The sequence below is a fragment of the Alosa pseudoharengus genome, unplaced genomic scaffold (genome assembly GCF_046254945.1).
Source record: "Alosa pseudoharengus isolate Yale_2024_CS ecotype anadromous, Long Island Sound unplaced genomic scaffold, YU_APseudo_1.1 YU_APseudo_1.1_scf_21, whole genome shotgun sequence".
NCBI classification, from domain to species: domain Eukaryota; kingdom Metazoa; phylum Chordata; class Actinopteri; order Clupeiformes; family Clupeidae; genus Alosa; species Alosa pseudoharengus.
This window is the reverse complement of record NW_027468674.1, coordinates 21,605,774-21,618,299: the sequence shown is the minus strand read 5'-3', so window position 1 is coordinate 21,618,299 and position 12,526 is coordinate 21,605,774. Positions and strand designations below refer to the sequence as shown.

The 12,526-nt window shown below is 41.2% G+C and overlaps 1 long non-coding RNA gene across 3 annotated transcripts; it reads left to right on the top strand.

Annotated features, from left to right (window-relative positions):
- Positions 1-498: 498 nt before the first annotated feature.
- On the top strand, positions 499-4,957 carry LOC143137828 (uncharacterized). Of its 3 annotated transcripts, none has more exons than XR_012990103.1 (5): positions 499-584; positions 794-892; positions 2,448-2,690; positions 3,159-3,212; positions 3,967-4,957. It is a non-coding gene; the product is annotated as an uncharacterized LOC143137828 (long non-coding RNA). The 3 variants fall into 3 exon arrangements; XR_012990104.1 differs by having other exon boundaries at positions 576-666; XR_012990105.1 differs by lacking the exon at positions 499-584 and adding an exon at positions 657-677.
- The last annotated feature ends 7,569 nt before the right edge of the window (positions 4,958-12,526 follow it).

Below are 12,526 nucleotides of genomic sequence, written 5' to 3'. Positions count from 1 at the left end.
CTTTGCGTCCTTTTTTGCGATTGAGAGTTCGAACTACCCTTTCTAGAAACACCAAATCCAAGAACGATGGAGCGAACTACCAAGGTTGCGACGCAAGTTAGCAAACGATGCTTTCTAGAAATGACCCCCAGGCTAAGATCCTTTGCTACTGTAGTTTACACTCACCTCTATATCATTAATCTGATATAACATGATAACAATACAATACAGGTGATAAAAAGTTGATACACTTCATATATTCATACACTTTTTGTTAGCGCTAACTAATTTGGTTAAAACAGAGGTAGTGCATCATCTAGTAAGAGGAAAGTGAGGTAGGAAAGATTTTATCATAAACTTGGACGTAAAGATGGTGCAAAAGATCATCTGAAAATCAGTGACTTGTGAAATGTTTGTTCTGTGGAACTGGATATGGAACTAGAACACTGGATATCTTGTTATCTTGTCTTGATACAGGTTATTTTGCATTCCTCCATGATATGCAAGAATTCAAAGGGTGTAGCCTAATACTTGAACTGTGTTTGAAAAGAAAACATGAGTTATTACTCTACACATAAGCAATGGAAACCAGCTATTGGGCAGAGGTAGGTGTTTATAGAAGAGTTTTTAACACACAATCATTTCCTCTCCCTACATTTGCTATATAGCAACGAGGAGCATTTTAAGGTAACAATCAGGTGTGCTAAATGTGAATGCTACCATATGCTGTTTTAAATACTGATTTGTAATATAATTAATTACAGTTTTGTAGTTGTTTTAGAGTTAGATTGGCATGAATGTTTTCTGTGCTTAGCTTTTTCAGTGTCAGGACCTAATATATGACCTACGATGGGTCCATGGCTTTCTCTGGGCTGAAAGACCCTCAACCGAATTAGGCGAGCTTCATGCATGTGTAAGTATTTCAGTATTTTAGTGCAGTTGTTGGGTTGCAGTATGCAATAAGCAATCTGCAAACTTTAACAATGGATACAGTAGAGTATCTAACAGAGTTTCTTGTGCAAATTTACTAACTTTTAAGAATTTACAGACCTTTGCCAACGTTATTATGAAAGTTTGTATAACAGAAAAGGTTTATTAGTACAATATTTTTTTGTTTCATCTCCAAGGTCTACTCTATACTGGAAGATTTGCCTTCTACTAAATGTGTGTGTGTGCAGTATTGGGAAGCAACTGAATACATGTATTCCAGATTATCTATTTAAAATATAAAATATGAGTAGATACAGACAGTTACAATTTAAATGGGTGGAATACAGTTACACTGATACATTTAATGGATTACATTTTAAATCATTATAACATGTAGGAAAAGGCTTTTCAAACTCAAATATTTTTTAACCACACCATGTAGTCTATGTATCTCTCAGGTCCTTTCTCTTTCCTTCTCTGTTAAATATTGATAGCCTAAATGAAAAACCTCTCAGGGAGTGTAGAAAGTACTATTAGTTTCGTTGTTGGCTAATAGGGTCTATATCTCCCCATGTGCTGTTGAACTTCATTACAAACAATCTGTGCATACTTTGTTTGGGCGTCTTTGACACAATGATCGGCAGACAGGGATTTTGCAGGAAGTTGCATTTGTTTGTGTTTGAATTTATTAGAATCTTTTGTGGAAAAAAACACACATTATATTTTAACCAAGTACCAACCGAAACACACCAGAGAGGTAACACACCCCTACGTTCAGTATTCCCAGTGAAATTCCACACAGGGTTTTGTTTTTGTTGGGGGACCCCAACTTTGTTTGCTTCCAGTTTTAGTCTAGGTGTAGTCTAGTTAGCTGTAGTGGGTATACTGTGATGTAGTCTTGTTAGCTGTAGTGGGTATATTGTGATCTACTCCAAATGTTAAAGGGATATTCCTCCATTTGGGGAATTTATACTAATTTTCCACCTCCCCTTGAGTTAGACAATTTATTTTTTACCTTTCTCCAGTTCATCCAACTGTTCTCTGAGTCTGGCGATACCACTTTTAGCTCCAGCCTAGCATAGACCAGCCTAGAATGACACTTAATAACAGAAGGGTTATGCCATTAACGTTTATGACTTGTGTCGTGTCACGCTTATGTCGACACTGTCAAGTAAAGTGTCACCGAATAAGGTATAATAAATAAATAAATGTTCTTCCTTAAAATACAGGGTCATAAGTGACACCCCTACTGTATGTTAAATTCCCAGAGTCAGGCAGATTTTTATTTTTAAAGGCCAGTTATTTAATGGATCCAGGATACTATGCATGCTGATAAAGTTCCCTTGGGCTTTGGAATTAAAATAGCCCCACATCATCACAGACCCTTCACCATACCTAGAGATTGGCATGGTTTTATTTTAATGCTCATTGAGCTCAATGCAAATCAAACGAGCTAATAGGCTAACTGAAATAAAAACATACATACATAGCATACATGTCTTAATGTATATGCATATATCATATGCACATGCCCACAGATGTTCTACCGCTGAAATCCACACTGATCCTAATGACCACATCACTCGAACCTGGTCGTCACCTCTGTGTTGAGACCAGTGTGGCTGCCATGGAAGTGAAGAGGCTAAAGAGGACAGACTGTATTTACCTTCATGAGACTGGACAAGGGACAGAGGAGACAGTGAGTGTCCTTTCTGAGGACCTGCTGAAGGGAAACGTGTCACTGAAACGGAGAGACATCACAGACTCAGAGAGGAAGCTGCGTAAGTGTCAGGTCATTCATGGAGACTTTAAAGTGCAGGAGACATTTTCGTCATATGTCAAAAGAATCCAAGGTTTTCCTTTTTTTAAGTGTTTAAATTTACTGGGATCTGAGACCTGTGTGAGAGTGTGTGTGTGTGTGTCTGTGTTTGCCTGTGTCTGTGTGTGTATATTCCACATATGTTTGGAAACACTGCTTAACTAGATTTGTTCCACACTCAAAATTTGAATGTTATTATTGGACTGTCATGGTGAGGTCATGTTACTGTGCTGTTTTAAGGGAGCCTTTGGCACGTCCCCCTTGTTCTGTTCCACATAGTGACCACACAATGTCACCATTTCCAATGTTCCAATGACATCTGGCATCATTGATCTTGATATCTAGTGTGATATCTATAGACAGTCAGAAAAGATAGTGAAGGAGAGACATAATAACAGCCAGATTATTTGTCTTTTTGAATTTCTTTCAGATGAAAAAATACCTCTCAAGAGAACTCACAGTGCAGGATTATTCAAACCAAATTGTAAGTGAAATGTGCACCATAAAAGTTCAGTAAAATTCAATACAGTGTATTCATTCTTGTCTTTCATTCTTTCCTATTCCAAATGACTCATAGATTAACCACCCGTAAATATTTCCATGATGATTGCCTTAACTCACTGATTCAGAAGTGCTTGTTCTGGTGCAACTGCAAAAAGTAGGTTAGAGATTGAGTTTGAGTGACCTGAAAGGTATACTATGCAGGTTTAGGTATTTTTGGTGAGTTTAGAGCTCCCTCTAGAGTCACAATGTATTTATATGTTACTTTGCTTTTGTAAATAGCAAACTTCTCATGACTTATCCCCCCTGCACACAATGCAAATGCTTTTGTTGTGGAGGTGAAGGATTGACAGGCAAAAACTATCTCCAAAGAGCTATATCTACTGACAAGGCAATGTTTCAGATTCTCGCGAGTTTTGGCGGGGCGACACTCTTGGAAGTTGCATGGCTGGTTTTCTCGGTAGGGACTCGCTACGTCTATGCTGTATAGCTATGCTAGGTGAATGATTCACCTATTACAAGTTTGTTTACCATCAAATTGGCTTCATAAAGGTTAAAATCTTGCATAGTGTGCCTTGAAGATTTCTGGTTGTACTTTGAATAGATGTAATGGTCGCTATAAGTTTGTCCTCACTTTGTGACTAAGATTATCCACCACTAGATTCCCATTCTGCCTCTTCTTATTGATCAGGGTTGTTCTGATCTATGTTCTGATCTGTGTCTCTGTTTGTCTGCAGTGGCAGGACAGAGGACCAGTGAGACAGACACCCTCAGAGCGTCCATCCATCTCAAAATGGAGACTGGCGCTGCTTGGGAGGAACTGCAGAAGACACCAAGGAGAGGATGGAGGAGAGTGGGATGACGCTCAGAATGACACTCACTGTACAGTAGATGAAGACTGCACGATTTTGGGGAAATATCGAATTGCAATTTTTTTTTCTGACCAGTATTAGATTTTTTGAAAGTCACGCTTCAGTTCAAAATTGTGGTTTAAGCTGGGGCCTCTTCTGATTGGTGAGATTGCATAGTGCACGAGAACCACAGCACTCCTGATTGGTGAGGAGAATGACATCAATAGAAAAATCTTAGAAGAGACTAGATTAACCATTGGGACAGAATTGTGAGCTACATGTACTTGCAGTATTTTGATTAGCTAATTGCTAAAAGCTAATTTGTTATTCTTTTTTTAAATCAATTAATTGTGCAGCCCTACAGTAGTTCAACTTTATTGTTATGTCATTGTGCAGATTAAGTGTAACAATCAAAAGCAACCGATAGACTTGAAAACAAAGGCGAAGAAACTAAGAATCAAGAAAACAGGAGATACTTTCTCAACGTTGAAAGTGAAGGTTGTGGTCAAAATATACCTAAAGATGATGGACGAACTTGACTGGAGAGACTTTTAGTGCATACAGTATGAACTATGTCCAGGAGTGAAGTGAGGACAAGACAGACCCATCACAGGCATGTTGCTGGAGTGACCTTCACGCCGTTTCTGGAGTTGTTATTAAGAGATCAGATTCTTGATAAGATGTAGCATTTTGTATATTTGTATATATAGTATCCATTTACATTTCTTATAACATATATTTTCCTCAGGATTGTATTGATCTGGATTGTAGGATTCCGTTTCAGAATGTGTAGGTGTTTACTGGTCACCTAATTGATTCTTGTACTAAAGTTCTTCCTGGAACACTCACATGTAATACACCAGATGCTGTCTCTCTCCGGATGTTTGGTGTGTGTTTTCCTCAGCCTTGCTGTCTGCCAATCCGTTGCCCACCTGCCGCACCCGACCCCCCAAAAGGAGGTTAGGGCTGACACAGTTGTCTGTGAATATCTTGAAATCTGTAGGGCCTGCGATGACCACATTTGTTTTGTATATTGGTCACAGGGGGCTTCTCAACCCATCCCTTAACTACTTAATTGTGGTATGGCACCACCCAGTTAAAAATTAAAAAGCAAAAATTAGGTGACGTACATCAATCAACCTGTAGATGGTGGTATTGAGCGAAGGGTTGCCAGTAGAGGATGCTGTTAAAATGTACTTGATACATTTCTACAAGGCACACACACACACACACACTCGCACACACACACATAGAAACACACACACACACGCAGGAATGCACACACACACACACACACACATGCATACACTAGCACACACTCACACATAGGCATTGCATGCACACACAGGGGCATGCACACAAACACATAAAGACACACACGCATACAAACACACAAATGCACGCTCACACACACATAAACACACACACAGGGGTGTGGTGGTAAAAAAGAGGTGGGTAAACTATAAATTCTGTGATCACGCAGACCACGACATGGTCACCGGTAAGGCGAACCACAGTATACCGTTCTGTATCCTGACCACATCGCTATAGGCTACCATTTGATGGTACCAAGGGTATCACTGAGTGTTCCTTCAAAGGCCACACAATCACTGTGACAATCACAATCAATTTAATTCCTACATTAATCTAAGTTCATTGTTAACTCCAGAAGGAATAAATATGGTTGAAGTCTATACAGTTTATTAAATCACAATAAAGAGAGAATAAAAATATCAGGATGTAGTCAGTATGTCAGAATGGCTTAATCACCATAACAAGTATTGAAATTATTATTATTATGATTATTATTATCATCTTTTATAAGCTATATTTATTCATGTTTTTTTTTTATTATTTTTTTTTTATTATTTTTTTTTTGGACAATAGGAATATTACAGTTCAGAAAGTGTACAGACAATACATGCACTCACTGTATCTCCTATCATTGCCCTTTTCTGTCCCTTCTATATCACAAACATTTCAGAACTATTTGACAAGAACAAGGGATGTAAAGGTTATATCATATTTACCACATAAGGGTTTTTCACATAACATATGAAAATAAAAAGGAAAAATATAAGAAGAAAACATGTTTAAAGATCTGGCGGTATTTTCTTCAATAATTATATACATTTATTACACGGCTCTTCACAATGCAAGTAGAACGCTCCATTGACTTCAATGGGATTTCCCAAAGTTCTAGCTGTCATTATTTTCGACTAAAGGACCTCTGAAAAAAATAATGACCGCTGTCAATGGCAACAGAGTTTGTGCTTCTAATTAAGGTCTTTCATGTCACTCCGCAACTACTGGAACTTCATTCAGAATTTTTGATTCAAGTTTAGCGTGTGTTGTTGCGAACTATTTGTTTCTCAGCAAAAGCCACGATGAACAGTAACAAATAGGCTATAGCCTAGGCTATGTAGGCTAAAGAGTCATATCGTGGGGAGTTTATTGTTTTGTTTTGGCAATAGCCGTGTAATAAGCGGGATAATGTACAGTGGGCAGTGCTTCGACTTGGCCAGCTTCACTCGCGGTCCGCGCGTGGGATCACGCGGTATCACGCGACTTTAATTTGTATTTTCCCAGTGAGACGCTGCAACAACCCAAACAACCGGTAGATGGCTCAAGTGAGTAGGGTGTCTCGTAAAAAGAAATGGAGCCTGGAAAACCCTACACAGACTTCACTACAGACTTTAGCAGACTGGTTTAGAAATAATTTAATAGCCAGAAATATGCCTGCCCTGCCCTAATAAAGAAATATTTGGTTAACTGCGAGTGAATCCCGTTTGCAGCCCGTTTGCAGCCATTACTTTACATTACATTAATACACAGGATTAGATGTTAAAATCCCTTGTGCCAAAATCCAAGGTAAAAACACATTCAGAAGCCCCTGCTCAAGTTTAACTTTAAAAAGCACACTACCCACAAATCCGCCAACAAATGGTCACAAGCACAATGCAAATGGCCTATCCAACAGCAGTAGCCTATATAGTATGCGGCATGTCATTGGGGTTATCAAGTGGGCACCCTCATTCACCGATGTTTCGTTAAGTTAGGCCCACGACACCTCATGAAGGCTTAACAGTGAAACCAGCGTCCTGGAGACACTCCCCTCCATGCTACCACCATATTACCACATTGAAATATCCAATACTCAAAATACTCTTAACCAGCCCAGGCATGGTCTAAGTTGGCTAGGTCGGTCCGTCCCGTTGATGTGGACTGAACCATAAACCATAAAGAACCTTAGCCAAGTACCATCACCCTAGGCACAGCCCATCACAAACACAAAACAAATTAGCCAGTTAGCTTAGCCCATTATCTTAGGCCCCATCCCAAACACAAAACAAATTAGCCAGCAGTTAGCAGTTAGCTTACGCCCCATGCTGCCCCATATTACCACAACAAGCATCCAAATACCCTTAACCAACCTAGGCATGGTTTAAGTTGGCTAGGTCGGTCCGTCCCGTTGATGTGGACTGAACCATAAACCATAAAGAACCTTAGCCAAGTACCATCAACCTAGGCACAGTCCATCACAAACACAAAACAAATGAGCCAGTTAGCTTACCTTAGCTTGCGCCCCAGGAAGGGTAACTTCTCCTTACCCACCACCAAAACAAATGAGCCAGTTAGCTTACCTTAGCTTGCGCCCCAGGAAGGGTAACTTCTCCTTACCCACGACCAAAACAAATGAGCCAGTTAGCTTACCTTAGCTTGCGCCCCAGGAAGGGTAACTTCTCCTTACCCACAACCATTCGCTTGCCCGTTCTGCTGCTAAGGACATGTTACTTCCCACCTGCCTTAGACTTCGACCACAAATGCCCAATTCAGACAGCAAGCCAATAGCAGATCTGGCCACAAACCCACGTGCACCGATTTCAATAGGCCTTAATCGTGCACTCCAACCTCGCTTAGCTGCCTCCTCTGCTATTTCAGTATATTTAGCTCTCTTCAGCTCATTGGCCACTTCCACTCTGTCTTCCCAAGGAACAGTGAGTTCAATGAAGTAAACTATCTTCTCTGAATCCGACCATAGAATTACGTCAGGACGTAGCTTAGTACTCACTATATGTGGAGGTACCGCCATCTGCTGGCCAAGATCAACCTTCATTTCCCAGCCCGCCCCATTTTTCAACTGGCCGGTTTTACACCTGGCCTTCGCGGAACAAGGTTTATCCCCCTGACGTACAAAGTTAATTTGCCTTACCCCTTTACTAGCTGCTAATGAATTGATTTCTCTTCTTTTATCCTCTATTGCCGCTGCCACACATTTCAATACCTGGTTATGACGCCACGTATACCGCCCCTGGGTGAGACTTACCTTGCATCCTGATAGGATATGGTGGAGACTGCCCACACACGAGCAAAGTATGCATTTATCATCCTCACCAAACCATTGACTTAAATTCTTGGGAGATGGGAGCACATCATATGTAGCACCTAACATAAATCTGATCTTACTAGCTTCCATGCCCCATAGATCTTTCCATTTAATCTGTCTTTTTTCCACCCCTTCCCAGTTCACCCACTGCCCTTGTTTTGCCTGCGACACTGCCTTAGTACATCTTACAGCCTCCTCCTGTCTATGCATTTCCTCCACTACCATTTTCCTCTTTTCTCCTGCAGAAGCCCTACTCCACAAGGGTTTACTTGCACCCACCCCTAGACCCCCGCGCCCGTGCTGCACATGGCCCATTATATCTCTATGCTTCAATGCTGATTGAGCTTGCTTAACTGCCTGCTCTGGGTTCCACTTCCTCCCTGCATTAACTGAGGGTGCAACTTTCCTCACCACTGGGTCCTTGGACTGAGTAAGAGTCAATTCCAATCTAGCCTTAGCACACTTAAATTCCTCTGTCAGACTAGATATTGGCAACTCTACAATACCCTTCCCATACAAGGCTACACTGCTTAAGCAGCGTGGGACTCCGAGCCATTTTCTGACAAAGGAGTTGATCATTTTTTCCAACCTCTCTACCTTTGACAGAGGAACTTCATAAACTGTCAATGGCCACATTAGCCGAGGCAACAAACCAAACTGCAAACACCACAGCTTGAGCTTACCTGGCAGCCCCGACTTGTCAATTTTTGCAATACCTTGCCTAGTGACCTGTCTCAAGTCTTCAACCTGTGATTTATCACTAAGGCTTGCATCATACCACCTTCCCAGGCTCTTCACTGGTTTCTCCAGAACTGTGGGAATCACCTCCTTATTTATAGCAAACTTCTTATCTGTTACCTTCCCTTTAATAATTGAGAGACTCCTAGACTTACTTGGTTTCACCTTCATTCTGGCCCATTGCAGATTACTATTTACTTACCCAGCAACCTGTTGGTGCATGGAACGGTTGGCGTCAAGGTTGTCATGTCGTCCATGAAAGCCCGAATCGGGGGGAGGCGTGGCCCTCCCTGCAACTTCTCCCCGCCCACTACCCATTTTGAGGCCCTAATAATGACCTCCATTGCCATTGTAAAAGCAAGTGGGGAGATGGTACATCCGGCCATGATTCCTATCTCAAGTTGTTGCCAACCTGTGGTGTAATCAGCTGTAGTAAAACATAATTGAATATCCAGAAAGTATGCTTTTACTAGGCTTTTAATGCTACCTGGGATTCTGAAATAATCAAAGGCCTCCCACAACAGACTATGCGGCACAGACCCAAAAGCATTAGCCAAATCCAAGAACACAACGTGCAGGTCTCTCTTCTCACGCTTTGCTAATTGAATTTGGTGCCAAATCATGCTGGTATGCTCTAAGCACCCGGAGAAGCCAGGAATTCCAGCTTTTTGCACCGTGGTATCAATTAGTTTATTCCTTTCAAGGTAATTTGTCAGTCTCCGTGCCACCACACTAAAGAAAACCTTCCCTTCAACATTCAGTAGACTAATTGGCCTAAATTGATTAATCTCCACTGCGTCCTTTTCTTTGGGAATAAATATTCCATAGCCATAGAAGAAACGCAGGACAAATTAAACATTCTGGTTTTCTCCCAGTGCAACGATGATAGACAGACATCATTTGGACAAAATATAGAGCATATTAACCTCCGTTGCTCAGCCAAATGCCTTCCTGTTACGTCCTGTTATCACAGAGTTACAGGCGATAAACGATTTTTTAAGGTCACAAGTTTACTTCATTAGCGGTTTATTTTTTTGATTATTAAAGAGTGTTTTTCATTTAAAGGTTTGACTTCTGCTTATTCAGTAGAGCTTTTTTTAGTGCTCTTCCCAATCCCAGACGTTCACATTGCATGTTTGTTTGTAATGGATGCAACCGCGAGATAGGCTACGCATTTGACGGCAATGAGTTGTGAACGGACATGAACCAAGACATAGCCCAGCAGCAATCTAGGGACTGTTCGTTATTTATTGAAGGGGCCACCGGATGAATTTTGAGTGCTTCAGTCAAAAGTTGCATGACCCTCCCTTGCCTGCTAGAAATTGTTCAATGACCCTCCGACAGAATTGTTAAAAAAGACATGACCCTCCCCTTGCCAATTGTCGCAAGTCTCCCGCCCGCGCTGCTTTGCGCCACAGCCACACACTGTGATAACGTTCTTAAATCAATCTTTCGTGAGCTTGCATGCTACCAGTCCTTCCTTTTCAAATGTGTTGCGCCTGTTTGCAATTTCACAAATAATCAATTAATGTGATTAATAATATGACAAATAATCCCTGTGCATGGGGACCGAAACAATGCATGCCAACTTTTTCCGTGTTTATCACGTATTTTAACTTTCCCCCGCTGTCTTGCCGTAGAATAGGCTATCCCAGATTTTAATACTCTCATAACAACCCTGCCATCGGGCCTGTCTCTGTGTTGCCCTGTTGCTACCCCTTGCCCTTCCAACGAAACAGATGTCTTCAAATCATCGTTTTCCTTGCATGAATGTCATAAACATACAACTTTATGCAGCAGAATTACGCATATAGGCTACTTGGAACATAACACATTTGACAAAGGACAGATGTATTCTAACACCCCCAATTATCACCACTTTTGTTCAGAAATTCTAAAACAACGATGTTTGTTAACACTTCAAATTAACATTTGCTAAATGAACCTTACATTTTTCAATAGCCATAGGTGTGTAGATTTGAACAAAATCTGGTTTGGTTCTTAACGGCACATGGACGGTTAGACCGAGAATTCTTGTCGTGAAATAAAAATTCCACTGGAGCTCCAAGCGGTTGTGTACACGCAGCCTTACAACACTGTTTACAGCTCTTTGAGTCACGGTAAAATGTCATTTTTGGTACATAGCTAATTTAGATACACCTATGGTGTGGGTGGTTGCGTCTCTTTAGGAGTCCGCTGTCTTGGTTTGTATAGAAATGGATATAAGTGACACATACACGCAAGACGGTGGAAATACGGGACCGACGGTAATAGGGGGAGTTCCGATATGTTGCTAGTGACAAAATATTAACTTTCAGTGTTTTACGATGTCTGTCATGGGGAAGTGTTTTCCCCATGCATTTATTCTAGGCTACTGTCAGTGACTGCCGTGAGAGAAGCGGGTTCTGTGTTTAGTTCATGTCAGTGACTGACGCGAGAGAAGCGGTGTCTGTGTTGTGTTGCATTGCGTTGCATTAATTTATTTTCATTGGGCATACCGTGCCGTGCCGTCCACAGCTCTTCAGTTCTGACAAAGCCATCATTTTTTTGAAACAATGAATGCAGGAAGCGCGTTTGTATGGTTATATTGCTTGACGGGGGGATCCCAAGCAGCTTTCAGCCATAAGGCTACTTTGAGAACATTTCAATTCACCCGACACTCATATTCAAAATGTTGAAAACTATTTCGGCATAGCCTATAAAGCAGTTTAATTAAATGGAATGTTAGTTGTAAACAAACGAGCTACTTGGTGAGGCTTGGCCTCACAGATGCGCTCGTGCCTTAGATCAGGGGTCCCCAACCTTTTACGTACCATGGACCGGTTTGATTCCCATTTTTTTTTCACGGACCGTGGGGGGGGGGGGTTCGGGGGTTCCATGTTCCATATGTGTTGTGCATGCATTACTTGAAAGAACTAGCTCCAGTTATGTATGAACAGTGAAGGTAACGAACTCTTAAAAACATGAAAAACGTGAACTTGAAGAAGTGAAAAATTAACAATATGAACTATGAAAATTGAACAACTTGAAGCTACATCTATCAAGTGTGAACATGCTTAACAAAATATGGGAACAAAACATGGGAACTAAACGTGCATTATGAATATAATCAGTGGGAGCCCTGTGCTTGTTTCCCTGCAACAAGACAGTGACACCCTCAGTGTGTTTGAAATGTCCAGTCGATTGCGCAATTTGGTTTTAGTTGCAGTCATTGCAGAAAACTCGGCCTCGCATAGATACGTGGTGGGAAATGGTAGCAACGTTTCCAGCGCTTTTACGGCTATCTCGGGATATTCTGCTTTGGTTTTGATCCAAAAACCC